Source organism: Thalassophryne amazonica, chromosome 5 (genome assembly GCF_902500255.1).
Source record: "Thalassophryne amazonica chromosome 5, fThaAma1.1, whole genome shotgun sequence".
In the NCBI taxonomy this organism is placed as follows: domain Eukaryota; kingdom Metazoa; phylum Chordata; class Actinopteri; order Batrachoidiformes; family Batrachoididae; genus Thalassophryne; species Thalassophryne amazonica.
The window spans coordinates 60299617-60312546 of NC_047107.1; the positions used below are offsets into that span (position 1 = coordinate 60299617).

The 12930-nt window shown below is 39.8% G+C and overlaps 1 long non-coding RNA gene across 1 annotated transcript; it reads left to right on the forward strand.

The window, feature by feature from the left end:
• The first annotated feature begins 2477 nt into the window (after positions 1-2477).
• LOC117510622 lies at positions 2478-12701 on the forward strand. The gene is made up of 3 exons (XR_004560764.1): positions 2478-2635; positions 11989-11996; positions 12691-12701. It is a non-coding gene; the product is annotated as an uncharacterized LOC117510622 (long non-coding RNA).
• The last annotated feature ends 229 nt before the right edge of the window (positions 12702-12930 follow it).

The following is a 12930-nucleotide window of genomic DNA, read 5'->3' on the forward strand; positions in this document are numbered from 1 at the left end:
CATCTAAAAAAAGAGAGAGGCTGAAAAATCCCAGAGTTCCCCTTTAACAAGTAATATTTGCATCTCTGTTAAATTATTTTGGACAAGCCATTCATTTGTATGTTACTAATTCAAATATTTTCTTGAGAACTTTTCTATTTTCAACATTCATACCAGATGCGCCATTCTCTCATGAATGCAAATTATGGTACTACACTAAAATGTGAGATTTGAGTCTTTAGATATTGCAGGCAAATTTAAGAGATTAAAAAAACAAACAAACAAACAAACATGCAAGAAGAATGAAGAAACACAGCAGAGCTGTCGGCCTTGAAATGATGGCCAGTGTAGAGGAAGTCAGAAATTAAAGAAAAATAAGACACATCTTTAACAAGCAATGAAAAAATAACAAAGAAAATGAAAAGTAGGGCTTAACTATAAAACTCAGGAGGAATCTGATGCTGTCAACAAATAGACTAACTACTGCCTATAAAGTGTGAATTGGAGGTAAATGAGTCCCATATGGTCTCTTTCTGTCGTTCTGTCTCATGCAGACCTGTGTTAAACCTCATTAAGGCCTTATGACATCAGCCATACCTCCACTGATTATTCAGACAGATGGTTATCAGCCTCTATGATGAGACACCAGCTGTGTCTGTGACACTAAATGAGAAAGAAACAATCAATTCAGAGAAAAAACAGCATACAAATGCTGTGTTCACTTTTCATTTAAACACCAGCAATTTATTTTGTTTCATAAAATGTAAAAAACATGCTACAAATAAAATATGTGGACCTAAAATTAAGGTGTGCACTTTGTTTGTATGTATCAATGACATTTGTCACCACTTCAATTTCCAGCTTCAAACTCATCACTCTGTCAAACACAGTCTTCACCTCCAGCAGGGTTACATCTACTCCACTTTGCCTCCCATTATCCAGTGCTGCACAAAATTCAGAAATTGAATTGAGAATGACTCCTCGGTTTTAGTTCATTTCTTGATTTTGAGTTCAATTTTGAACTTAGGTAGCAAACGGTTGCAGAATGACCTTTCTAAAATTCTGAATTTTGCACAGCCCTGCCAGTCACACTATGGTGGAACAGTTTGAACCCACCTCTCATGCTCCTGGCCTTACTACCTTTCCACTGGCTCTCTTGTACACACAATGTTTCTGCCTTTTTCCTCTCCATCCTATATTCCATCCACCTGCCCTGACCAGTCTGGTCCAGTTTCACTGTATTAGACTGTGATACCATCTAACCCACACCTGGGCATTCTGTGGCCTGCGGGCCGTATCCGGCCCTTTGGCTGACTTGGACCGGCCCGCAAATACCTAGAAATTAAAGAATAAAATCAGTGTTCTCCCCAGACAATGGAACAATGGTGCCATGCCGTTATACTGCCATCTAACGCTGCTATAGTGTAGTGTCATGTCATGATGTTTTAGCGGTAGACTTGGTGGGAATTTAACAGCACGCAAACCTGTTTTTGCGGGATATTTCACATAAACAACTTCAGCTCTTTATTTTATCCTGTTTACATCCAGATGACACAAACCATGACAAAATGCAAATGTTACAGGAAGCCAGATGATCAGAGGACGATCTCTGCATTTTTGTTTCGTCTTGGCGGGACCACAGGCCGTGCGGGGCAGCGCGATCGCTGGCCCGTCTGGGGAGGAGGCACGCCGGCACCGAGTGTCACAGAGGCAGGTGCACAGCCGACTCGATCAACACTGTCTGCCGCGGGATCGATCCACTCAGAGACTGAGAACGATACTGCAGCCTCTGTGACAGTGAACAGGGAGGCTTTTCTGAAGAAAACAGAATGTAATTCAAAATTATTCAGGTACAGAGATGCACTTTGAGATTTTGGGGCTGGTTAGCAGTGTGTATTATTTGCATTCTTCTGTGTTTTAAAGGACGTCACACTGAAATCATAACATTTCTGAGTGTTTCCCTTAGCGTTTCTTGGAGGGAAACATCTCAGTGCACACTTGAATACTGCTAACATTTAAAATGGAACCACAGATTAATTACAAAGTTTACATAAGTGTGATGTGGTGTTATGATGACTCATTTTTTTTTAAGTGATAACTATTCATTTTGATGCAGACACGGTAAAACCAGCCGCTTTCCACTGTGCAAAAACTTACTGCACATGCACATTGTGGTAGTACGGTGCGTGCTGCTCCGTTACAGAACAGTCTCACATCAAGACAGACACTCAAAGTAAAATAAAAATAAAACCTACCAGCTCCACCGAGAAGAAGAAAAAAAAACCTGAACAGTCATCCGCTTGTGATTTCCAAAGTCCGCTCCAACAAAACAAAACAAAACAAAGAAAAAACAGCGTCTACATGCACGCTCATAGCGGGCTAAAATAGTGTCCAACAGTGTCAACCAACGTTAGAATCCAAAATCTGACAGACTCTGAAAAAAATGAAGAGTCTTGGGGTGAAGTGTGTCGCCTCCTGTCTCTCTGTACAGCCTCTGTAAATCCAAACCTTCACTTTCGAATGAAAGCTCACAAGCTTTGTTATTCGATGAAGCAGTGTTCGTTTCATTGTCTGTCAACCATCAGGATGTTTCTGCTTTTCCTAAAATGTACATCACACACTGAGAAATGCTGACAAATGCAGAGTAAAATACAGAGTAAAAAGACGTTTTCCAGAAATGCACCTGCTGACTCGGGGAGGAAAGCTGGACCTTTTGTTTTTCTATTTTTATTTTATTTTTTGACAATTTAGAGGAGGGTCAAAATCTGAATCACAAGAACAAGGTGAGATTTTCACACTTTGACGTGAATGCCCCCAGCCTGGTGATATTGTGACTTGGGAATTCAAACTTTTCAAATTGAAAATTATTCAGGGGAAAAGTGTAAAAAAGTCTGGAATCGCCCACATTTTAAACTGTCTATCTGTACATTATTTTTTCTTTCAAATAAGTTTATTGCACATCCGTAACATAGTGTGTCAATGAAACACAAACATTTTAGACTAATTTAACTAATCAAAAATTCAGCACAGAATCAGACCAGAAACAGGACTAAAAGATTTTCAGCACACAAGGCCGGACAGGACCCCGAGTGGAAGCGTTCTGCACAGTGATAGTTCCCAAGAGCACCGCGATACTAAAAATTTCTAATCAGAACATCGAACAGTTTATCAGAACAATTCTATTTACTGCTTTTTATATAGGAATAAAATTATTATACAATTATTATTGTGCAGACTTGAGTTTAGCCTTTTGGCCCCCGACCTCCACAATATTTTCTGTTTCTCATTTGGCCCTTTGCAAAAAATAATTGCCCACTCCTGATCTAATCCTAATCCTACCCTTAACCATAATGGTAACCCAAATGCCACATGGTTGGTCTGTGAACCCCCCTCCACCATTTGTGATTTATTATTTTTTCATACTATCACAAAAATCCACTACATTTTGTGTATCAGAAAATAATACATGAAATCACTTTTAATGATGGTATCACAAATGTCATGAAATACAGTTGGACGAGTCATAGTGACAAAGTCAAAGTTGTGACTCTCACATCCACACTTTTACCCTTCCTCCTTGCCCATGCCTCCAAGCATGCAGTCCCCCTGTCACTGTCTGCTTTTGCCCAACAGCAACATAGTTTCCATCTATACATTGCTGGACAATAGTACTGGTGGTGGTCATTTGTTAACCAGGGTATTGTTACAAGTTTAGCACCAAGGAAAGCCCAAGAATGTTTGTTGTTAGCTCTTGTTTGGTGGCAGCATCTCAGTGGGTGGATATACCTACCTTTGGTCTGGTCGTCCCAATGTTTGATGTACTGAGAGTTGGTGGTGGTGATGTAGTAGACCAGCTCTTTCCTGTCAGTCCTGTCAGTGAGCATATTATGAGGCTCATACTTAGTCTCTGAGTGTCTTGTGTGTTGGCTCAATCTCCAAACCAACCGCAGTGAGTCATGTCTTGGTGAGCGAGACATTTTACTCACAACTTTACTCTGTGATTGATGACTGCCTGAGGTGTGACACTTTGCTTGACATGGATGACAAGGCTGACTATGAAAACTGCATAGATCTGGATAGTTAACATGAGAGATCTGGATAGTTAACATGAGCCTCTTGGAACCATGGTGAATGTCACTTAATGCTCCTTCACTTTACAACAAGTTGCTGGATCCTGGTTTTCAACATCCATGGATGTGGAGACTCAGAGGAAGAGTATCATTTGCCTTGTGTATGGACACTAGTTGTGGTATTTTGCCCATGTTGCATGTTTTTCTGGGCATGATGCAGCACCCAGGTGTTTCAGTACTGAAGATCCCAGTGGCTGGAGAAGGCCAATGGAATACCAACGTGTCACCTGGCCTTGACAGAGAGATGCTTACTTTTGAGCCATGGGGACCAACTGGTTGTCTGCCAGGGTCATTGCCATCCAGGACCCTAGGTGGTTCTGTAGTGTGGTGGATGTGGTGATGCATGGTCCTAGACCTGGCCTGCTTGTGCATTCTATTTATTTTGGTGTGTTGATTACCACCCTTTCATTCTGTAATGTTGTGTTTGTCTATTTTGGTGGACACCTCAAATTTGTTTGGATTCTTGTCTAATCCAATCTAATGTTCTGGCCCTCTGAAACACCTGTTATTGAGAAGGTGACCACCTGATGACCCCGAGGACTTGTTTCCTCTCATACACTGCATTTACTAAATAATCCAAGTGAAAGTTGAAAGTTTTAATAAATGCTGTAAGCGGTACAGTACAGCAGTACAGCATCTTGGTTTTAGCAGACACACTAACTTTGCGCCAGGCAGATAAATACTGGCTGTATTAGAACCTAGTTATTATCTGCTATGTGTGTTTGAGATCAGTGGGTTTTGTGTATGGGGTGTGTATGTAGGCTAGGAGGTGGTTTATTCCCTGAACATGAGTTTGAATTTTCTTCAGCATACAGTCTGATATCCACTACTGGACCTAGTGATAGATGGAAACTCTCACCCAGTCATTTGCACATGCCATCTCGTGTTGAGATGGCATGTGTTTTAACTGCATTATTAGAGCACATGATTTAATCCCCAGAACTGTCTTGAATTAATCAAATGCTGAAAAAAGAAGTCAATCTTACATCACAAGCAAGCCTTAGTGGCCTCCAGGACTCTGTAACCAGAAACAAACGTTTCTAAAGCAACTTGACTGGACAGTCTGTCTTTATTTTATGTTATGATCGTAGTGCATGTTAAAAGATGCCCACATTCCCCAAAATAGGAGGTTCACTGGTCCTCACATGTATCGATCAGAATCCAAAAGTTCAGATTTGAATATGCAGTAGTTTTTACAGTTACAAACATAAATGTATTAATTGCAGGGAACATACAAAAGCTGACCTGAATATTCCATCAATATGGTTTGGTGTCAGTAACAGAATGTTCAGTAAAATTAATTAAAATAGACTTACCATCCAACTGAGAGATGTTGGCCTTTCTCATGGCTCTATCTTCAGTATCACTAGTGTACAAAAATAAATTATATAATCCATGAGGGAGAAAACTAACATGTACTCTACTTTGACGCAGTATTAGTATAGAGGGTTTTCGATCACGTGACCGATTAGTTACCGTATTCATCGTAGATTACTACGCGGTTGGGGCGTGGAAGAAAATAGAGAGAATGAAAGCTTATTACGAGGCTTTAAACACTCGAAATAAAGCTGTTTATCGTGATTGATGTGTAACAGTTGGTTCAGTGGATCCGTATGTTAATCCACCGAAATCCACCGAGTTGCTGATTTGGTGGATTTCTGGTAGCGGTGGATCTCTCTCAGTCCCACGGTGCTGGGCCTGTAATGGTGAGGCTTCTTCACACCGCCGGTAGCCGGAGTGCTCTTCCGGGTGGCTTTGGTAGCCAACTGCTTCCTCTGAGGTTTTCCTCCTGGCCATATTAAAGCTTCCTTCAGATCTGCTCTGCCTATTCTGCTGAGCCAGGTCTCTCTGTGTCACTTAGAAAGCTCATAACACTCCACTGCTTGATGCACAATAACTGCTGGCAGCCTCAAAAATGAGCGACCAGCCTCATTTTTATCACCTGTTTGAACAACCGACGACAGCACAAAAGTTAACCATTGTTGAAGCTTCTGCAATTGTTCACCAAATGCATGTAGCATATCACAGCGGCCACCGCGTTGTAATCCACAATGGCCGCGGGGTGCAAAATCACATGACCGATACATCACATGAAAACCCTCTATACAGTGGGGCCAAAACGTATTTAGTCAGCCCCTGATTGTGCAAATTCTCCTACATAGAAAGATGAGAGAGGTCTGTAATTTTCATCATAGGTACACTTCAACTATGAAAGACAAAATGAGAAACAACAACAACAAAAAATCCAGAAAATCACACTGTAGGATTTTTAAAGAATTTATTTGTAAATTGTGGTGTAAAATAAGTATTTGGTCACCCACAAACAAGCAAGATTTCTGACTCTCACAGACCTGTAACTTCTTTAAGAAGCTTTTCTGTCCTCCACCTGTTACCTGTATTAATGGCATCTGTTGGAACTCATTATCTGTATAAAAGACACCTGTCCACAGCCTCAAACAGTCAGACTCCAAACTCAACCATGGCCAAGACCAAAGAGCTGTTGAAGGACACCAGGAAGAAAATTGTAGATGTGCACTAGGGTGGGAAGAGTGAGTCTACAATAGTCAAGCAGGTTGGTGTGAATAAATCAACTGTGGGAGCAATTGTAAGAAAATGGAAGACATACAAGACCATTGATAATCTCCCTCGATCTGGGGCTCCACACAAGATCTCATCCCTTGGGGTATAATGATCATGAGAAGGGTGAACAAAAATGCCAGAACTACACGGAGGGACCTGATGAATGACCTGCAGAGAGCTGGGACCAAAGCAACAAAGGATACACACTACACAGAAAGGGACTCAAATCCTGCAGTGCCAGGTGTGTCCCCCTGCTTAAGCCAGTACATGTCCAGGTCCGTCTGAAGTTTGCCAGAGAGCATATGGATGATCCAGAAGGGGACTGGAAGAATATCATGTGGTCAGATGAAATCAAAATAGAACTTTTTAGTAAAAACTCAACTAGTCATGTTTGGAGGAAGAAGAACGCTGAGTTGCATTCCAAGAACACCATACCTACTGTGAAGCATGGGGATGGAAACATGCTCTGTGGCTGTTTTTCTGCAAAGGGGACAGGACGACTGATCTGTGTTAAGGGAAGAATGAACAGGGCCATGTATCGTGAGATTTTAAGCCAAAACCTCCTCCCTTCAGTGAGAGCATTGAAGATACAACATGGCTGGCTCTTTCAGCATGACAGTGATCTCAAACACACTGCTCGGGCAACAAAGGAGTGGCTCCGTAAAAAGCATTTCAAGATCCTGGAGTGGCCTAGCCAGTCTCCAGACCTCAACCCCATAGAAAATTTGTGGAGGGAGTTGAAAGTCCATGTTGCCCAGCAACAGCCTCAAAACATCACTGCTCTAGAGGAGATCTGCATGGAGGAATGGACCAAAATACCAGCTACAGTGTGTGCAAACCTGGTGAAGACTTACAGGAAACGTTTGGACTCTGTCATTGCCAACAAAGATTATGTTATAAAGTTTTGAGCTGAACTTTTGTTATTTACCAAATACTTATTTTCCACCACAATTTACAAATAAATTCTTTAAAAATCCTACAATGTGATTTCGTAGATTTTTTTTTTCTCATTTTGTCTCTCATAATTGAAGTGTACCTATGTTGAAAATTACAGACCTCTCTTATCTTTCTAAGCAGGAGAACTTGCACAATCAGGGACTAAGTACTTTTTTACCCTACTGTATATGTGACATGTAAAGCTGTTCCCAGATGTTTGAGAAATTTGTGCCCTTTTTCCATAGTCATTGTGCAAGGTTTTTTTTATGTCTTTGAATGCCCAAAATACATTAATCACTTATTATCAGCAGGAATCGATAAACGTGTGAAATGAAGAGGGAGATATTAATTGACTTATTAATTGGGGATATTAATCGAACACAGTACATCTTCTTGTTGTATTTTTTCACAATAAAGTGGGTGGAATTGTCAATCATATTTTTTAAATTGCATTTGCAGAACTGAAATGGCCAAAGCACATCAAAGGAGGAAAATTAATTAGTGTGAAATTTCAAAATTGAGCTTAAAACTATTTCTTTTTAAAACTACCACCTACTTGTACATTATGTGCTGTAGCAATATATATATATATATATATATATATATATATATATATATATATATATATATATATATATATATATATATATATATATATATATAAATCTTGAGCTTAAAAAAGGATGCTGATAGAACATAGTAGTGAGGTTTTCAAGGAGTGTGGGAATATGTGATGTGTTTGTGTACAGGCATGTGTCACAATCTATATGTATATTAGCACACTCACACATTAGTTCTCATACAGGGGGCTAAAATATGGAAATACATTCTGTCTCAAAATAAAATTCTGCTGTTGGTGGAGAAAATGAAATGTTTTTAAGAGCACTGAGAGGAAAAAGAATGGAATGCGGTCAGAGCCCCCACAAACAGCATCTGGAGTGCTAAGGCCATTAGTCACAGCTGTCACTTCACTTACAAAGACAAATCATTAGTTTGGATGCTGTCAGGTACAATAGAGTTGCCATGAGTGTGACAGAGCATGGTGTGCTTAAAGAGGCTGGAAGTAGATAAAAAGGAACATCTCACTTTGCTTTATGTCTTTTAATGTGTTGTAAAGCTGGTCATTAGCTGAGGAGGTGCTTTACACTTTTACATCTGCAGCTGGTGCCTTAATATGTTGAGCCCCATTGTAACTTTAACAGGTAAGGTGCATCCAGAAAGTATTCACAGCACTGCACTTTTTCCACATTTTATGTTATGTTACAGCCTTATTCCAAAATGGATGAAATTATTTTTTTTCTCAAAGTTCTACACACAATACCCCATAATGACAGTGTGAAAAAACTTTTTTTTTTTTAGATTTTTGCAAATTTATTAAAAAAAAAAAAAAAAATCACATGTATGTAAGAATTCACAACCTTTGCCGTGAAGCTCAAAATTGAGCTCATCCTGTTTCCATTGATCATCCCTGAAATATTTGTACAGCTTAATTCAGTGGTGGTTACAGTTCCACTAATCTGCTAACTGCTAATTAGCAAAGCTAACTTTTTTATTAGCAGATTATGTTTTCAGCTAATTTTGAAAACCATCAGCGGATTAATTAGCTTCTGCTAAATTTACTTCCGCTAACTTTCAGTCCGCTAACATTTCTTTGCTGGCATAGTGAGTAAGACCAAACAGTCAAAACATTTGTAAACTCTTAAAGCCAAACATTAATTCCTGTCTGTTGGGTGTTTTGCAACAGCCAGGCTGCTATAAGAAACTCAGCCCTCCACCCTCCCCCAGCAGAAGGGGGCAGGCCGGCTGCTGGTGCAGCTGGGAATAAAAGTCATTTGCTTTCAACATGCAGCAACTCAGACAGTGGCAAAAGAGGTAAATCGCAACGTCTTTTTCACTCATGGTCACAACATAACTCTTCACCAAACTAACTACATTCCTTGAACAATAAAAACACAACAAATCTATAACACTAATAACACTCTTAATTAACCTGGACTACAATAATAATAATAATAATAATAAAAAACAAACAAACCCAAACTCCCGTAATACATTGCTGCAATGCATTATGACCGACAGTGTGTCTGCTTTAAAAGACAGTGTGTACATGTAAACCTTTACTTTTTTAAGTGAAAAGACACTTATTAATACCTGCAAATGCTCAAAGGGTGTTCTACAAATAGTCCTTGATTTGTGCACGTTTTGTGATCCACAAACACAAATTTCTGATTTGTAACTTGTGTGTTGGTTTTCACGCTCCCATCCAGTAGACAGCAGTGTTCTATGTGTTTTGACGGGGGGTGATAAGACGAGTCAGATTTCCCATAATGCCTTTTGGCACTTGTGTTGGTTTAATGCTCAAACCTTCAGAATTACTTCAAAAGTGCGATATTTTTTACTTTGTAAAAATGACAGAGTTGTGAATGTGTTGATAAACTGTCTGGAATTAGTCTGTTTATAAATGAAACCATGAGTGAAAGTGCCTTGCGTTTGATCTATGCTGCCGCCGTGAAAGGTAAGTGAGACATCTTTGCAGCAGTTGACAAGGTGTTTAAGATACAAGTACTGCATTGAGTTTATTCAGAAACATCTGCGGCGTTACAAGTCGAAACTGGTTTATCAGTCGCCGACAGTGTGCTGAGTCAATACTAAAAGTTAGCTGTTGCGGTTAGCTGTAATTTATGTTAATTTTTTTTAGGAGTTTATAAACGTTAACTTTTCAGTGAGCAGATTAGTGGTTGTCAAAGCTAACTTTTCGGTTAGCTGTGCTCACCACTGGGTTAATTGGAGTCCACCTGGGGTAACTTCAATTGATTTGGAAAGGCACACACCTGTCTGCATATAAGGTCCCACAGTTGACAGTGTATGTCAGAGCACAAACCAAGCAGGAAGTCAAAGGAATTGTCTGTAGACCTCTGAGACAGGATTGCCTCGAGGCACAAATCTGGGGAAGGGTACAGCAACATTTCTGCTGCTAATGAGCAAAGTGGCCTCCATCATCCATAAATTGAATAAGTTCGGATCCACCAGGACTTTTCCTAGAACTGGCCGCCATCGAAACTGAGCGATCTGAAGAGAAGGGCCTTAGTCAGGGAGGTGACCAAGAACCTGATGGTCACTCTGTCCAAACCAGTCTCACGGCAATTCATGATTCAGCAGCACAAAATATACATTAATCTATTGGTTTGTGATAAAAAAAATGAGGTGGGCTTCATAGATAATTGTCAAAGCTTCTGGGGAAAACCTGGTCTTGTTAGGAGAGACGGCATCCATCCCACTTTGGATGGAGCAGCTCTCATTTCTAGAAATCTGGCCAATTTTCTTAAATCTTCCAAACCGTGACTATCCAGGGTTGGGACCAGGAAGCAGAGTTGTAGTCTTACACACCTCTCTGCAGCTTCTCTCCCCCTGCCATCCCCTCATTACCCCATCCCCGTAGAAACGGTGCCTGCTCCCAGACCACCAATAACCAGTAAAAATCTATTTAAGCATAAAAATTCAAAAAGAAAAAATAATATAGCACCTTCAACTGCACCACAGACTAAAACAGTTAAATGTGGTCTATTAAACATTAGGTCTCTCTCTTCTAAGTCCCTGTTAGTAAATGATATAATAATTGATCAATATATTGATTTATTCTGCCTTACAGAAACCTGGTTACAGCAGGATGAATATGTTAGTTTAAATGAGTCAACACCCCCGAGTCACACTAACTGCCAGAATGCTCGTAGCACGGGCCGAGGCGGAGGATTAGCAGCAATCTTCCATTCCAGCTTATTAATTAATCAAAAACCCAGACAGAGCTTTAATTCATTTGAAAGCTTGACTCTTAGTCTTGTCCATCCAAATTGGAAGTCCCAAAAAACAGTTTTATTTGTTATTATCTATCGTCCACCTGGTCGTTACTGTGAGTTTCTCTGTGAATTTTCAGACCTTTTGTCTGACTTAGTGCTTAGCTCAGATAAGATAATTATAGTGGGCGATTTTAACATCCACACAGATGCTGAGAATGACAGCCTCAACACTGCATTTAATCTATTATTAGACTCAATGGGCTTTGCTCAAAATGTAAATGAGTCCACCCACCACTTTAATCATATCTTAGATCTTGTTCTGACTTATGGTATGGAAATTGAAGACTTAACAGTATTCCCTGAAAACTCCCTTCTGTCTGATCATTTCTTAATAACATTTACATTTACTCTGATGGACTACCCAGCAGTGGGGAATAAGTTTCATTACACTAGAAGTCTTTCAGAAAGCGCTGTAACTAGGTTTAAGGATATGATTCCTTCTTTATGTTCTCTAATGCCATATACCAACACAGTGCAGAGTAGCTACCTAAACTCTGTAAGTGAGATAGAGTATCTCGTCAGTAGTTTTACATCCTCATTGAAGACAACTTTGGATGCTGTAGCTCCTCTGAAAAAGAGAGCTTTAAATCAGAAGTGCCTGACTCTGTGGTATAACTCACAAACTTGCAGCTTAAAGCAGATAACCCGTAAGTTGGAGAGGAAATGGCGTCTCACTAATTTAGAAGATCTTCACTTAGCCTGGAAAAAGAGTCTGTTGCTCTATAAAAAAGCCCTCCGTAAAGCTAGGACATCTTACTACTCATCACTAATTGAAGAAAATAAGAACAACCCCAGGTTTCTTTGTCAGCACTGTAGCCAGGCTGACAAAGAGTCAGAGCTCTATTGAGCCGAGTATTCCTTTAACTTTAACTAGTAATGACTTCATGACTTTCTTTGCTAATAAAATTTTAACTATTAGGGAAAAAATTACTCATAACCATCCCAAAGACGTATCGTTATCTTTGGCTGCTTTCAGTGATGCTGGTATTTGGTTAGACTCTTTCTCTCCGATTGTTCTGTCTGAGTTATTTTCATTAGTTACTTCCTCCAAACCATCAACATGTCTATTAGACCCCATTCCTACCAGGCTGCTCAAGGAAGCCCTACCATTATTTAATGCTTCGATCTTAAATATGATCAATCTATCTTTATTAGTTGGCTATGTACCACAGGCTTTTAAGGTGGCAGTAATTAAACCATTACTTAAAAAGCCATCACTTGACCCAGCTATCTCAGCTAATTATAGGCCAATCTCCAACCTTCCTTTTCTCTCAGAAATTCTTGAAAGGGTAGTTGTAAAACAGCTAACTGATCATCTGCAGAGGAATGGTCTATTTGAAGAGTTTCAGTCAGGTTTTAGAATTCATCATAGTACAGAAACAGCATTAGTGAAGGTTACAAATGATCTTCTTATGGCCTCAGACAGTGGACTCATCTCTGTGCTTGTTCTG